Source organism: Halichoerus grypus, chromosome 1, assembly GCF_964656455.1.
Source record: "Halichoerus grypus chromosome 1, mHalGry1.hap1.1, whole genome shotgun sequence".
Classification (NCBI taxonomy): Eukaryota; Metazoa; Chordata; class Mammalia; order Carnivora; family Phocidae; genus Halichoerus; species Halichoerus grypus.
Window position 1 is genome coordinate 161,897,516 of NC_135712.1, and position 13,261 is coordinate 161,910,776.

At 53.6% G+C, this 13,261-nt stretch overlaps 1 long non-coding RNA gene across 1 annotated transcript; it reads left to right on the forward strand.

Moving 5' to 3' along the window:
• The first annotated feature begins 4,245 nt into the window (after window positions 1-4,245).
• Window positions 4,246-13,261, forward strand: LOC118549237 (uncharacterized). Its single transcript, XR_004924002.2, has 3 exons — window positions 4,246-4,259; window positions 12,727-12,832; window positions 13,107-13,261. It is a non-coding gene; the product is annotated as an uncharacterized LOC118549237 (long non-coding RNA).

Below are 13,261 nucleotides of genomic sequence, written 5' to 3' on the forward strand. Positions count from 1 at the left end.
AAATATCCTCTCAGACAGCAAAAAATGTATCTGTGGCCCAAATCTGGGTTGTTGTGAAGATTAGCTGGGTCATGCCGACGAGTGCCTCCTCTCTCCCTCTTCTGCCCTCCCTCCGTCCTTCTTCTCGAACACAAGCCTCAGCTCTTCTGTGCTACGTCTCCTCCCCCCGTCCCAGCATCTGAGCTGGGTGCTGGGGGGCCCAGAATACTAGGGGTGGAGGCAGTGTGTCTTTGTGCAGAAAGGAGCAAAAATGTATAGACACCAAACAATCGAAAGCAGGGTCTCAAATGGATCTTCATACACTCATTTTCACGGCGCCATTATTCACAACAGCTAAACAGTGGAAGCGACTCGAGTGTCCATCGACAGATGAGCGAATCAACAAAACAGACATACAATAGAATGCTCTTCTGCCTTTAAAAAGAAGGAAATTGTGAACCATGCTACAACATGGACCTTGGGGACATCATGCTCAGTACAAGTAATCAATCGCAAAAGGACAAATCCTGAGTGATTCCATTTATATGAGGTTCCCTAGAGTTGTCAAATGTGTAGAGACAGAAAGCAAGCCGGTAGCTGCCAGGGGCTGGGGGGAGGAGGGAACGGGGTGTTAGTGTTTCATGGGGACAGAGTTTCAGTTTAGGAAGATGAAAAAGTCTGGAGACGGATGGTGGGGACGGTCGTACAACAGTGTGAACGTACTTGGCACTCAACTGCATGCTCAAACGTGGGTAATATGGTCAATTCTGTGTTATGGGTATTTTACTGCAATTATTTTAAAGAAGTGGCAGTGATATTCATGTGGGGGAGGGCAAGGCAGGCCGGGTAGGCTGGCGTGGTGTTGCTGGGGCCCTTCCTGCCAGTTCCCAAACCTCTGGGGCATCTCTCTCTGCAGCAAGATGAGGGCTCTGCACAGCCAACGAGCACATTTAGTCCCACTGGGACAGGGACCCGGTGCCATCCTGCGACTGCCGCACACGGTCCTGGGCCTGGCATGGGAGGTGCTGAGGGATGCTTGTTGCCTGGAGGAGTGAATTGGTATCAAAATGAGGCAGGCACGTTCAGCTCAGGCTCATCTGGTTCCATCTTCAATTTTCTGCAGAAATTGAATTTCTGTATCATATATCGAAATTGATGTGTATATGTATGCGCTATCAGATTAAGGAAGCTCCTTTCCACTCCTAGTTTTTGAGATGTCGATTTTATGAAATACTTTTTTTTCCTGTACCTATTGAGACGATCATATGATTTTTCTCCTTTCACTTACTTACGTGATGAACGAAATGACTTGCTCTTTCAGAGTTAAGCCAAACTCGTGGTGCGGGATAAATCATACTTGCATGCAATGCGTTATCTTTCTAGAGGTGGCTAGATTTGGTTTATTTAGGTTTGTTTAGGGTTTTTGCCTCTGTGTCTCTGGATGAGACTGGCCTGTGCTTTACCTTTCTCATCCTTGGGGGAAATCTATTTCGCAGCACACCCCTGCCCCGGGCCATGCTCACCAGCTCAGGCCTTGAAGTTGGACAGGACCCCGAGACTGAGTGCCCTGGGTGGGGCCCAGGGAGGGCATGAGCCCATCCGTGCAGCCCGGAGGGCTCTGGAGGTGGGACTTTTGTGATGTGTGAGGTTGGTGGCCACCGGCAAAGTCACTGAGGGGGTAGAGAGACACACACCCACCCCTCCTAGTCTGCACAGTGGGCCGGGGTCTGGGGTGGTGGATGGGGACAGGGTTTAGGGGCAGAACCTAGAGTGCTCAGACAGGAAGAGTCAAGTTCAGGCCACTGTGGACTTAAAATCTCCTCCCCTCCCCATCTCTTCCCTCCAGATCTGGATGAGGCCTGTGGCCCTGGACAGGGTGGGGAGGGTGTGGTCTGTCTTCCCTGCTCTCCCCGCCCTCTTTTGCAATCCAGCCGGGGGAGGCAGGAGGTTGCAGGGAGGATGGCCAGCCTCTCTGAGTCCATCCCTGTTGCCTCTTGGGCTGCATTGGCGGGCCCTCAATGCCAGCAGCATCCTTCGTGTGGCTTCCTTCCCCACTAGCACGTTCCTGGGCATATGTGATCCTTCCTGAAGCACAAGGGGAGCCTTCTCAGGGGGAGCCCCATCTGCAAAGAGCCCCTGGCCCCAGTTGGATTCCTTCCCACCTGCTCATTTCCCGCCCCCAGCAGGGTGCCCTGCTGCTGTGCTCCCCCCATAGCCAGGCATCCCCTTAGGGCAAGGAACTGGCAAGGCCGTCCACACCTGGCCCCCTATCGTGGTGACCATCAGTGGGCCCTGGCACGCAGTCCCCATGGCTGCCCCCTGCCCTGCCCCATCTCACCCATTCTCTTCCCCCCCCCACACACAACCCAGGCCTCAGGGCTCCTGGTCCACTGTAAGACATGACATCCAAACTGAGAGTGAGGTGCCCATCTCCCCTCCTTGCAGATCTATTCAATCCCTTAGCGATTTGGCTTTTGAAGGGGCTTTACTTTGTTTTTTGGGGAGAAGTGAAGCTTGGCTCTTGCCCCATGAGCAACAGTTCACCCCCCTCCTCCTGGTGGTCCATATATGCAGATGGATGGAGTGGGGCACAAGGGTTGCTGGGGTGATGGCTGGAGCCGCAGGCTGAGTCTGTCCCCCACTGGCTTCTGGCTTTCTTTAAAAGGTGGGCTTTGGGGTCTTCTTTGTTTTCAGCTCTGGGTCCTGGTCACTAGTTCCTGCTAAAGCAAAAGTCTCAGCACCCAGGGCTACTGATGGGCTCAGATAAGCGGGTGACTTGCCCACGGTCACATGGGGTGTTCTCATCAGATCTGGGACTGGCTTCCCTCCTCTGGGTTCCCAGACAGGGACAATGCCTCCATCATTCCCTCTCGTCCTGACATTTAGGGATACAAAAGATGACCCGGGGCAAGGATTTGAGTACAAGTGGTTTATTTGCGAGATGCTTCCAGGAAACAGAGTGACCATGTGAGGCAGGGGAAGGAAAAGGAAGAAAGCCCACAAAGGGTATGTTCATGAAAGAGTCACCGTTGGTGGCAATTGGGGCTCAAGCCAACAGGGGACTCTGTCGGGACTGTGCAGGGCACACCTCAGAATTGCCCGGCACGGGCCGAGGAACCTGGGCTGTCCTGCCCCTTATTGGTTGAGGCTGCTGCTGGAGGCATTCACAGCATGGTGACTCGGGGCTGTCCCGAAGGCCAGGTGCCCTCCTGCCAACAGAAGTCACCCACGTGTGCAGCGTGACCGCGGGGGCTTCAGTGACCTCCTGCAGGGGCTGACAGGTGACAGGCAGGGCACGGCTATGCCTGCCACGGGACCGCTCTCTAGCCATCCTTTTAGAGTCTTAATAAAAACAAAACCAGACCGGGGGTGGGGACATCATAGCTTTTACCACAGAGCTCTGTCTTTTATTAACTCCTTATGCCTCGATCCTAAGTGTGTGCATGCTGGATTTTCACAAATCAAACATAGTCATGAAGCTGGCGCTCAGATCAAGAAGCAGAACCCAGCCGGCCCCCTGAAAATCACCTCGGTGCCCCGCTTCTGGTCACAACCTCCCTGAGGGGACCTGCTCCTAACTTCTAACAGCAAGAGATTAGTTTTGCCTGTTTAATTTTTTTTTGTTTTTTAAAAAGATTTTATTTATTTATTCATGAGAGAGAGAGAGAGAGAGAGGCAGAGGGAGAAGCAGGCTCCCTGCTGAGCAAGGAGCCCAATGCGGGGATCGATCCCAGGACCCCGGGATCATGACCTGAGCCGAAGGCAGATGCTTAACCGACTGAGCCACCCAGCCGCCCTAGTTTTGCCTGTTTTAGAACTTCCTAAAAAATGGACTCCTACATGTGTAATCTTTTGTGCCCGACTTGCGTTCAGAGCTGTGTTGGTGAGCTCCATCCACGTTGTTGTGTGTGGCCAGAGATGGTTTGTTTGCACTGCTGTGCGGGACTCAGCTGTGTGAACGCACCTTGGCGAGTGTACCCATCCCTCTGCTGCCGGACACCCCAGTGGTTTCCAGTGGGAATTACGAACGGTGCTGCTAGGAGCCATCCTGTCCGGACGTCTGGAGGACACATGCTCTTCTCCTCTTGAGGCAAAACTCAAGAGTGGAATTTCTGGGTCATGGTACATGCATGTGCTCTGCTTTCGTCAATCCCACCAAATAGTTTCCTAAAATGATGGGACCATGTGAAACTCCCACCAGCAGCGGACAAGAATTCCAGTTGCTTCACTTCCTTGCCCACACTTGATCTTTCTATTGTTTTCCTTCTAGACTCCAGTGGGTGAGTGGCCACGGCTTTTTCACACTCTCTGTGGGGGGCCATCCCCCCTCCAGCCCTCACCCACATTTCAAAGATGAGAAAACTAGAGGCTCAGAGAGGGGCGTCCCTCGCCCCACATCACACAGCTTGTGGGTGGCAGGCTGGGAACTTGAGTCAGAGTTCTCTGCAGGAGGCCTTCTGCTGGCTGGCACGCAGGCTGGGTGGAGGGAGCCGGGGGTGGAGACTCAGCAGATTTCCAGATGTGAAGTGTGAGCGGGCTGGGGCCTCCTCCTCCCCTGAAGCTGTCCCACAGGCCGGGGATGACATCCTGCCCCTGTCCGTTCTCTGACTTGTTGAGGGGAAGCCGTACTGCGCTGTGTGTTCTTGCAGGAAGACGCCCCGCCGGCCCACCTTGACTGCCCACCAGGAGAGGCAGAGGGCTGACAAGCGTGTGGAGAGTGCGCTGTGGTGTCCCTCAGGGCAGTGAGCGGTGCAGTCAGGCTGCCCACGTGTGCTCCAGTCTCTGCCTGTCCTGGCGCAGCCCAGGGCTCGTGACCGTGACCTCCAAGCCTCCCGAGTTCCTCATGTGTTCAAAGGGCCTGGTGGCGATGCCTGCCTGGAGGGTTGCCGTGAGCCTTGCATGAGATGAGAAAGGGGCACACTTCCATGGCTCCCTCGGCCCCCACGGGAGACTCCGAGGAGTGCAGCGAGCAGGGAGGGGGGCGGTGGGAGGGGAGCTCTCCTCAGAGCCTGTGGCATCCGGCACTCTGGGCAGGGCCTGAAGTTGAGAGGGGCGCTGGGATGCTGCCGGCACGCCCACCCCCTCCTCCCACTTGTTGGCATGTGGTTTTGTTCAGCTGGAGCCAAGCTGTTGGGGGGGAGTTTCCGTGAAAGAGCCTGGGAACAAGGCCCCTTTGTCTGGCCTGGGGTCTGCCAGCTCCCTGGGCCTGAAATTGTAGGTCAGACCTCAGGCTGGCCATCCAGGGGCACTATCTGTGATGGGAAGAAGGCCGGGGCTCCCCTCTTTTAGATGGGAAAACTGAGACAGAGAAGATAAGAGACTTGTCTAGGAAGCTCAGTCTGTCAGCTAGAAGCCAGCTCCCCTCCTCCACCCTAACCTTGGATCCTAGTGGTCCCTGGGTCCCTTCCAGGGTCTGTGTTGGTGCAGCCACTTCTCTTTAAGTCCCATGCTGCCCCTGACATCCCTCCCTCCTTCTCCCTCTTCTAGAGTTTTAGAGAGCTGGCTGACAGCTGCCACATTCCCAGTTACCAGGAATGTGAGCCTGCAAAAGTCACTGTCTTGGCCCTCAGGGAGTTTGTTGTCCAGTTTACAGCACAGGAGTGCTGACCCTGAGACAGAGTGAGCAGGCACTGTGGCCCTACAGTCTGGGTGGGGGTGGGGAGAAACCAGGAGGGCTCCCAAGAGGAGGTGATGTTTTCGCTGAGACTTGAAGGCTGAGAAAGAAGCAGCTGGGCAAGGATGTGGGGTCAGTGGGGAGAGGGAGGGGCTTTCTGGCAGGGCCCCAGCAGGAGCAGGAGCAGAAGCTGCAAGGTTGCAGAGGCAGAGTTCAGGCAAGCAAGTGGAAGAGGGGAGAGGAGAATGTGAGAAGAGAGTGTCAGGAAACAGCTCCTATCAAGAATGGAGACGCAGATGGGAGCCAAACCACTGTAGGGCCTCGCTGGCCAGGCTGCTGGGCGTGAGCTTTACTCTGAGGCCCGCCGGGAGTCACAGAAGGGCTTAAAGGCGGGGAGTCACATGGCCAGACTGTGCTTTAGAAATCAGTGATTTCCAAGAAGAAAGCAATGTTTTCAGGGGCAAAAGCCATAAGCAGAAATTTCATAAAAGAGGAGAGGCAGACGGCCGACAAGCGTAGGTCAAGATGTCCATCCCGGTTAGTGACAAGGGGCACGGAAATTCAAACCGCCCGGAGATACCATTTCACACCTACTGTGGGGCAAACGTCAACAAACGTTTTCGGGGAGGTGCAGAGTCAGCTGCAGCCGGTAGGATGGCTACAAACACCGAAACAAGGGTTTGGCACGAGCCGGGGGACTTGAACATGTGCACACCCTATGACTCAGCACTCCCTCTCCCGGCCGCTGGGCCTGGAGGACTAAAACAGATGCCACAGGAAGACTGGTGCAAGGAGAGTTAGAGCAGTACTCTTTGCCACAGGAAAGAAAACCCAGAAAAACAACCTGAACGGCCGTAGACAAGACGGTCCCCGGTGCGAGTCAGCCGTGGGGTACTACACAGCGCTCAAGAGAAATGAAGGCCAGCTGCAGCACTGTCAGGGCGCTCTCATCCGCCCGACTAGGGACATTTACAGTTGGTCCGCTGACATCCAGCTCAAAAACAGCCCAAACTCAGTAACGATTTGGGGATGCATAAACTGGGGAGACCTTGCAGCTGGGGAGGGGCGCAGGAGAGGATTTCTAGGTCTGGTGGTCTCTGTCTTTCAGAGTCCCCAGTTTCTGGTATTTTGACATAACCCGAATCAGACTCTGGGCTCTTATCGCATTCTCTCCTGCTGGCTTTGCATTTTTGCAATGGGTGTACCCCGCTTGTTTTATTATTAGTCATCAACCGCAGGCGACGACTTTCCTATCAGACCCACGTTGCTTCCACGGTGGCGCTGCGCCTGGCCTCTGGTACCCAGCCTAGTGTGAGTCGATGATGTGTGAGATCCAGGCCTCCCTGGGCTCTCATTGGTTGGACTGCCCGGGGGCTCCCTTGGCCGAGAGCCAACCCCTGACAAGCCTGATGAAGTCCCCTTGTGACTGTTGGGGCTTTCACAGAGAACATGTTTTAAAAATATGTGCTATTATCTGACAGCGTCTGAATCGAATGTAGACAAATCAACGTTAAGTCCAAGGCTGCAAATTCACCCACCCTGTCGGGGCCATTCATGGATTCCTCTGCAGCATCTGGCAACAGCCCTCCGTTTCCATTTAGAAGTTCATCCTACCCCCTCAGGCTTTTAGGGGAGAGCATAGGACCTGGGCTGAGCCAATCAGCATAGCCCATTCCTCTGGCTGCAGTGATTGGCGCAGGCCTGGGCACCTGACTTAAGCCCCTCCAATCTGAGAGAACTTTAAGATGAAAGGATTTTAAGGGTTGTAGGCTGGAGCTCCTGGGATGTTTGGTCACCAGAAGAGTGCTTTTGGTGGAAAATGGAGGAGAGGGGAGGAGAGTTGAGGGACAAGGCGAGAGAAACTTGTTCCTGGAGACATTTGAGCACCTGGATCCAGCTATGCTTGAAGTCCATACCTCTACACTTTTACAGAATTTGCTATCTCCCTTTTCTGGTGTAAGCCTGTTTGAGTCAATGTACTGTGATTTGCAGCAGAAAGTCCAGACCAGCACCCCTCTCCAGCTAATCCGTGGCACCTCCTGAGCCAGAAGCTGGGGAGTCATCCCTGCCCCTCCCTTTCCTGGCTCCCAACATCACATACTCTCCCAGGCCCCTCCCCAGTTGCAAGGCCTCACCAAGTTTATACATCCTCAAATTGTTATTGAGTCCGGGCTGTTTTTGAACCTGATGTAAACAGACATACTGTGAAAGTTCCTATTTGCATTGGTGAGATACCCACATGAGCGCATAGTCTCTCCTCTCGGTATCTCCCCCATCCTACCACTTCCCCGTGCCTCCACGCCCATCTGAACCCCATCATCTCCCACCTGGACTCTACCACCTGCCTCCTCGGGGGCTCCCTTTAAAATCCTCCAGTGGCTCCGCTTGCTCTCAGAATACACACCAAACTCTTCTAGTAGCCCATGACCTGCCGCATCCTCCCCCACAGCCCTTCCTTCAAAAGGCCCCTCAGCTTCCACATCACCCCCCCCCCCCAGGAGCACGTTCCTTGAGCACTTACTATGTGCCTGGCCCTGCCAAAGTCCTGCCAGCCTACGAACTCATGTAACCCTCATGAAAATTGATGGCACCATTGTCCCCATTTATGGAGAAAGAAATGAGGCCCAGAGAGGTTCGAGCCTCCCCCAGTCATCATGCAGCTAGGACCCCCTAGGACCCCCAGCCTCTGTGGGCTAACCACCACCCCAACACTGCTTCCCCAGCACTGCCTCCTCAGGGTGCTTCTTGCTGTGTGTTGGTGAGGCTGCTGAATTTATATCTGTCTCCTACAAGAGTGTGGGCTCCCTGAGGGCAAGGGGGAGTCTGCCTTCCTGCTGGACCCCGGTGCCTGGCACAGAGTGGGTGCTCAGGGAAGATCTGTTGAGTGAGTAATATTAGCCAATGCTCCCTGAGCACTTGCCATGTGTAAGCCACTTCCTAGGCACTTGCCATGCATTAGCTCATTTAGTCCTCGCGATAGCATGTGGCAGTTGGAGGTTATTTTATAGCTAGGAACACCTAGACATAGAGAGGGAACATCCCCAGGTCACACAGCTAGTAAGTGACAGAGTTGGGATTCGAACCCAGGCAGCGTGGCTCCAGAATCTGTGTTTGTATCCCTGACTGGGGGATAGATGGATGGACAGACACTGAGAAGAGATTCTGATGGGTGGAGGGAGCTGGATGAACAGAGATCAGGGGTGTGGAGCCAAGACTGGGCCCTTATCCCGAGCATGTCAGGAGGCCAGGGCTGGACAGATGGAGATGCAGGATTAAGACACACCTCACTGGGGACCTTCTCTGCTTCCTAGGGTCAGAGCCAGCTGGCTGGTGTGCTGCAGAGAGTGTGGGCCCTCCGCCCGCTGCCTTATCTGGGCCTCAGTGAGGCGGATGGAGGGAAGAAGAGGCCTGGCAGGTTCCAGGGAGAACTGCATGGGCTGGAAAGAGACCAGAGGGCAGCTCAGTGTAGATGCCCAGGACAGATGGGCTGGCCTGCTCACAGTTTCCCGAGCCCTGTTGGGTTAGCACAAAGTCAAGGAGTGGGAAGTGGAGAGACTTGGGGGTCTGTATGTGTTGGCACTTTAATAAGTCACTCCAAATAAATATCTCTACTTCGGGTCACATTACCTGAAGTCTAAAGGTTGGAATGTGGAAGGTGAACCGTCTCTCTGGGCTGTGCAGACCGCCCCCGAGTCCGGTGCTCAGCCCCGGGCCCAGCCCTGGGAGAGGGACATGCTGCGTTGGCCACAGTGTAGCAGAGGAGCTGGGGTGGCTCTATGTGGAGAACAGCAGCTTCAGGGGGAGGGGGTGGGGAAGCCCTGATTGAGGATGATCAGGCAAGTCTGGAGCGCCAGGGAGCACGACTGGAACGGAAGAACGGAGTCACCTCTCAGTGTGCGGAAGACTTTGCTGTCAACACCTAAATTTGCCTGAGGATAGATGCACTGCCCTGCCATCCCATAGCTGAGTTCCTGGCTCCTTTGTCTGGGTTCAGCCGGGGCGGGGGAGCCTGGGCTCCTTCCACCCAGGGAAGGGGGTTCTGGGCCCTGTCCCTCTAACATTCCTATGGCCTAGAGGGGCCCACGGGTTTCAGAGTTGGAGGAGGAAACACAGAGCCTGTGGGCCTGGGGATCCAGGGGAAAAGCTATGGACTGGGATGCCCAGACTGAAGAGCTTGGTACTCCTGGGGGCCATGGGGCTCTCCCCAGCTTCCTGGTGGGAAGGAGAGAGCCTGGATTTGGATCGAAGCTCAGCTGTCTCTGAGCCTCAGTCTTCTCATCTGTAAAGTGGGCACAGAGTTTAACCTCCAGCATGATAGAGAGGGATGCAAGAGAGATGGATGTAGCTGGGCTTCGTAAACATGTAACACAGTGGCGACTTCAGTTACTATCTTTATCATTGCATGAGTTTAGGCCTGTCAAGGGGTCCAAACTAATTTTGCCAAGACAGGATAGATGTGCAAGGACATTTCTGGGGGAGGGAGCAGGAGAAGGCAGGAGAAACTCAGGCCAGTGCAGCTCAAGCACTTGCTACCAGAGATGGGGAAGTCAGGAGGGTGGGGACGAAGAATCTCAGAATGGGAACAACTCCTGAGAGCATCAGGCAGGACGAGGGGGAGCCCTCAGCCAGCCTCCTGCTGGCGGAAGCCTGGGCAGGTCTTGCTGGAATGATCCTGCTTTGGTAGCCACTGTGGGGAGCAGCTCACTGCGGCCTCAGCAGAAATGCAATGGTAGATCTAGAGGGACCGGCAGCCACTTGTGCTGCCTGAAGCAGGAGATCTGAGTGGTGCATCTTCATGGCAGCCATAATCATCGTTATTCTAAACTTTTTGATACCCGAGGACTGGTTGGGCAAGCCCCGTCAGGTAACCAGAGATTATTTGGAGCCTCAGAGGCCAAGATTTGTTATTGAAGCAGAGGTGTTTTCCCTCCACACATTCCTAGAAGGGGAGGCTTCTAGGAATTACTGGAGATTTCTGCCCCACGGCAAGGCCGTGTGCTGGAGGAGCTAGCCCCCAGCTGTGTGGTGGGATGGGGTGGCCAGGGGCCTTGGGGTTAGATGCGAGGGCGATGATGAACACAGATGGATGGATGAGTGAATGAAAAAGGAGCTGTAAGGGTCCACCCTAGAATGGGGGAAAGCCTTTCTAAGCACAAAGAAATGCTGGTAGGTTTTTCTACATCACATCTCGCAAGTTCCATATGTAAGAAAATACATCACTAAAGTTAAAACATAAGTGTCTGCTGCACGTACTTGGAAGACAAAGGGCCAACACTCCTACTGATGAAGAATTGTTAAAAATTGTTGAGCTAAAGGGGCGCCTGGGTGGCTCAGTCCGTTGAGCGTCTGACTCTTGGTTTCAGTTCAGGTCATGGTCTCCAGGTCGTGAGATCGAGCCCCGTGTTGGCTGGCGCTCAGTGCGAGTCTGCTTGAGATTCTTTCCCCTCCTCCCTCTCCCCCGATTCCCAAATAAATAAATAAATAAAATCTTTAAAAAAATTGTTGAGCTTAAGACGAACACTTCACGAGTGAAAATGAATGAAGAGTATGTACAGGAGTTCTCAGAAGAAACCCAAGCGGCTAGTAACCATTTAAAAAGATGGTCAACTTCAAATAACAGAATACCATCTTCACCTAACACACTAGCTAAACATCCCTGAGACTGAGGCCACCTGGGGGTGGTGAGCATGTGAAGAACAAGCCCTCTGACACATGACTGGTGCGAGGAAACTTGAACACGTCTCTGGGTGTCGTTGGGCAGTTATATATCAAAAGCACTTAAAAACGTACATGCCCTTTGCCCTTGCAACTTCTTGGAGGTGGACGAGCATCTGAATATATAGATTCCTTCAAATCAGTTTTTATAATAAAGGAAACTAGGAATGATCAGTGGGGGTTGAGGTAAATCATGGTGATGGTAGACAGTGGAATACTCTGCTGACAGTGATTGTGTGGGTCCGTTATTGATGTAGAAAAATGGCTACAATATATCACATTAAAATGGAGCAGAAAAAGTGTTCATTAGAATTTGACTGTGTGCATTTGCACAGACATACATCCATGCATACATCCATTCACACACATATACATACATATGTCTAGAATGAAAGTGGTTGGAAGAGGTTCTCTTGTGAAGGTAGATTTGCTAGTGTTCAATGTTCTATGTCTATTTTCCCCAACTTATGTATTAAGATCAGAGTCAGCCTCTCCCATTTCACAAATGGGAAAACTGAGGCTCAGAGTGGGCGGGAGCCGTGCTGGGACCAGGCCTCTTGTCCCTGGGCTGCTTTTGCTGTCCTAGGGGCCCCTTTCAACCCCTTAGGGCTTCATTGTGTGGCCTCAGGCAAATCCCTTCCCTCTCTAGGCTGCTCCAGTAGGGAAGGGGCTCTGAGACCCCTCAGCCTAGCTTTCTAGCCCACTGGGGAGATCCCAGCCTCTGAGCTCAGCGCCCCTGGCCCCCTTGCCCTTGCCCCTTGCCAGGAGAGCTGGCTTGAACGGCAAGGCTGAGCCAAGTCTTGTCTAGGGTGACCAGAACTTTTCAGAAGTGCCAGAAATTTCATCACACCAGGCAGAGAAATGGGCGGGGGTGAGTCACAAATGAGCAGAGTGAGCCGGGCCTCAGGAGGTAGGGGCTGACCATTCCCAGATGGGAAGCGTCAGGCTGGGCAGCTTTCCTGCAATCAGCAGACAGCTTGGGAAAGTGTGGAGAAGCCCCAGAGTGGAAGAAAACTTGTAATGGTTTTCCCACCTCTTCTCTCCACACACCCTGTTCCATGTGCTTCATTCAGCCCCTCCAAACGCTCTGCCAAGGGGTCACCTAGTCCCGGCTCACATACCTGAGGAAGGGGAACAGTGGCCTCACTGCAACGTGCCCCACTCCTTCCTCTGCAAGGAGCAGGGAGAAGCAGGCAGCCTCTGGAGCCAGACTGCTCTGGGCAGGAGCCCTGGCTATGCCGCTGAGCCTGTTTCTTTGTAAAATGGGGATAATAATATCCAGCATCTCTAGGATTGTTTCAAGTATTAAATGAATGAATGAATCGATATAAGGTGCCTATTCAAACGCTTGGCGCAAGGTGGATGGTTAACAGATATGACTTTATTTTTTATTCCAATCATTGTCCCCTTTATTTAAGACAAAGCGCCCTTGGAGAAAGTCTGGACATCATAAAATCTGATCCCCAACGGCTAACTGACTCCCAGTATCTGAAGCAAGCCTCGGAAGTGCAGGCGCCAGACTAGGTAGGTAACGTGGCCTCGATGAGACAAATTCCACTGGCCAAGAGTCTTGGGTGTAAGTAATAGAACCCCAACTTAAATTGGCTGAAGCCCCAAAGGGAATGTATTGGCCTTTGTAACTGACAACTCCAGAGGTGGGTTGCCAGGCCAAGCTATAATCAGGTGCTTAAATGTTGTCATCAGAAGGCTGTGTGTCTCTCTCTCCTCTCTGCCCGCTTTCCTCTGAGCTGGTTTCCTTCTCAGTGGGTTTTTCCTAAGAGGGGCTTCCATGCCACAGGCTCATACCCACAGCTGAGGCACGCAGCAGAAGAGGGCCTCTGCCCCAGACTCCGATACAGACAGCCTGCCTTAAAGAAAGATGTTCCTCCCTTCCGTTCCTTCCCTGGATGGATTACTTTAGTGGGGCACACCTGGGCCAGGTGACCGCTCCTG